Source organism: Triticum aestivum, chromosome 7A (assembly GCF_018294505.1).
Source record: "Triticum aestivum cultivar Chinese Spring chromosome 7A, IWGSC CS RefSeq v2.1, whole genome shotgun sequence".
Lineage (NCBI taxonomy): Eukaryota > Viridiplantae > Streptophyta > Magnoliopsida > Poales > Poaceae > Triticum > Triticum aestivum.
In genome coordinates, this window is record NC_057812.1 from 383,819,100 (window position 1) to 383,821,955 (window position 2,856).

Consider the following 2,856-nt stretch of genomic DNA (forward strand, 5'->3'; position numbering starts at 1 on the left):
AGTACATCTTCACTCAGCCAAATCTCAACCTCAGGCAAACTCGATGGGTTGAAATGATTCAAGAGTATAATCCGAGTATCGAGTATACTCCAGGCAAGGCCAATGTGATTGCTGACGCTTTGAGCAGAAAGGCCTACTGCAACAGTCTGATTCTCAAGCCTTATCAACCCGAGCTTTGTGAAGCTTTCCGCAAACTTAATCTGCAAGTTGTTCCTCAAGGTTTCCTCGCCAACCTTCAAGTCTCTCCTACCTTGGAAGACCAGATTCGCCAAGCCCAGCTTCTTGATGCTATGGTGAAAAAGGTGAAGATTGGGATTGCCAAGAGTCAGTCCAAGTACAAGTGCTACCGCCTTGATGACAAGGACACTCTCTTCTTCGAGGATCGTATTGTTGTACCCAAAGGTGACCTCCGTAAAGTGATCATGAACGAGGGTCACAATTCTCTCCTCTCCATCCACCCTGGGAGCACGAAGATGTATCAGGACCTTAAGAAAGCTTATTGGTGGACTCGAATGAAGCGCGAGATCGCTCAATTCGTGAATGAATGTGATGTCTGCAGAAGAGTGAAGGCAGAACACCAAAGGCCAGCTGGTCTCCTCCAACCTCTTGCCATTCCAGAATGGAAGTTTGACCACATTGAAATGGACTTCGTGACTGGGTTTCCAAAGTCCAAGCGTGGCAATGATGCTATATTCGTTGTCATCGACAAACTCACCAAAGTGGCTCACTTTCTGCCTATCAAAGAGTCAATCACTGCAGCTCAATTGGCGGAACTCTATACCTCTCGTATTGTCTCTGTGCACGGTATTCCACAAGTGATCTCTTGAGACCGTGGCAGCATATTTACCTCGAAGTTTTGGGATTCTTTTCAGAAGGCCATGGGCACCAACATCCGCTTTAGCACAGCTTTCCATCCACAAACTAGCGGTCAAGTCGAGCGTGTCAACCAGATTCTTGAAGATATGCTCAGGGCTTGTGTGATCTCCTTCGGCATGAAGTGGTAGGATTGTCTTCCTTATGCTGAATTCTCCTACAACAACAGTTTTCAAGCAAGTTCGGGCAAGGCCCCTTTTGAAATTCTGTATGGCAGGAAGTGCCGTACCCCTCTCAACTGGTCTGATATCGGTGAACGTCAGCTTTTGGGTAATGACTTAATCACAGAAGCAGAAGAAATGTGCAAAGTCATTCGTGATAACCTCAAAGCAGCCCAATCCCGCCAGAAAAGCTAATATGATAGTAAGCACCGCGATTTGGCTTTCGAGATCGGAGATCATGTTTACCTCCGTGTCTCTCCTATGAAAGGTACTCGTCGCTTCGGTATCAAAGGGAAGCTTGCTCCTAGATACGTGGGACCTTTCAAGATTGTCAGCAAGAGAGGCCACCTCCCCTATCAACTCGAGCTTCCTTCAAACTTTGCAAATGTTCATGACGTGTTCCATGTCTCTCAGCTTCGAAAGTGCTTCAAGACTCCTGACCGCACCATCAACTTCGAGGACATTGAGCTCCAAGAAGATCTCTCTTATCGTGAGCACCCAGTTGCTATTCTTGAAGAGACTGAATGCAAGACTCGCAACAAGTCGATCAAATTTCTCAAAGTCAAGTGGTCACACCATTCCGACCGTGAAGCTACCTGGGAACGCGAGGATCACCTCCGTTCTGAGTACCCGGCGTTCTTTCAGTCCTAGATCTCGGGACGAGATCCTTTCGTAGTGGTGGAGTGTTGTAACACCCTGGATATAACTTTCCCTATTTGTACTCCAACTCTTGCCGTTTCCGGCGTTAAGTTATATTTATTTCCTTGGGTTCGGGTTTTGTCTCCGTGTGTTATTATCGTTGTCATGCATCTCATATCATGTCATCATGTGCATTGCATTTGCATATGTGCTCGTCTCAGGCATTCGAGCATTTTTCCCGTTGTCCGTTTTGCATTCGGCGCTTCGTTCTCCTCCGGTGGTCATTTCTAGCCTTCTTTCATGTGTGGGGATTAAACATTTCCGGATTGGACCGAGACTTGCCAAGCGGCCTTGGTTTACTGCCGGTAGACCGCCTGTCAAGTTTCGTATCATTTGGACTTCGTTTGATACTCCAACGGTTAACCGAGGGACCGAAAAGGCCTCGTGTGTGTTGCAGCCCAACACCCCTCCAATTTGGCCCAAAACCCACCTAACTCTGCTCCATCATCTAGAGCGTTCGATCACGATCGCGTGGCCGAAAACTGCACCTCATTTGGTCTCTCCTAGCTCCCTCTATGCCTATATGTACACCCCCTCCAAATCTGGATCTTTCTCCCCCCGAAACCCTAAAAAAATCATCATCGTCGCCGCCGGACAGCTTCCCCCACCGACGGACGTGTCCGTTCCACCTCGCCGCCGCCACGTGGCGCCTCCCTATTGGTCACCACCCGTGCCCACTTCGCCGCACCGCGGGGGCCCGCTCGGCCCGTGGCCGGCCCCCGCAGCCCAGCGCGCCGCCGCCCGCCTCCTCTCCCGTCCGCCGCCTCGCGCCGCCTCCCTCACCTGCCACGCCGCCCCGCTCCGCCCGAGCCGCCGCCCGCCGCCTCGCCGACGCCGGCCGCCGCCTCCTCCGCCTCGCCCGCCGCCTCACCGACGCCAGCCGCCGCCTCCGCCGCGTCGCCGCATTCGCGCCACCTCGCCGCCCTCCGCCGTCCTTCTTCGTCGACCCCGGCGGCCGTCGCCTCGCCGGAGTGCGTGCCCCGGTCAACCTCGATCCGTGCGCCGATCTGGATTCGGATCCGTGAACAGTAAACCCTAGGGGTAAAAATTTTGTCCAAGTCCCAGAACTGCAGATCCAAGTGCACATGTTCGTGGCCCCGTAACTTTGCATCCGTAGCTCCGA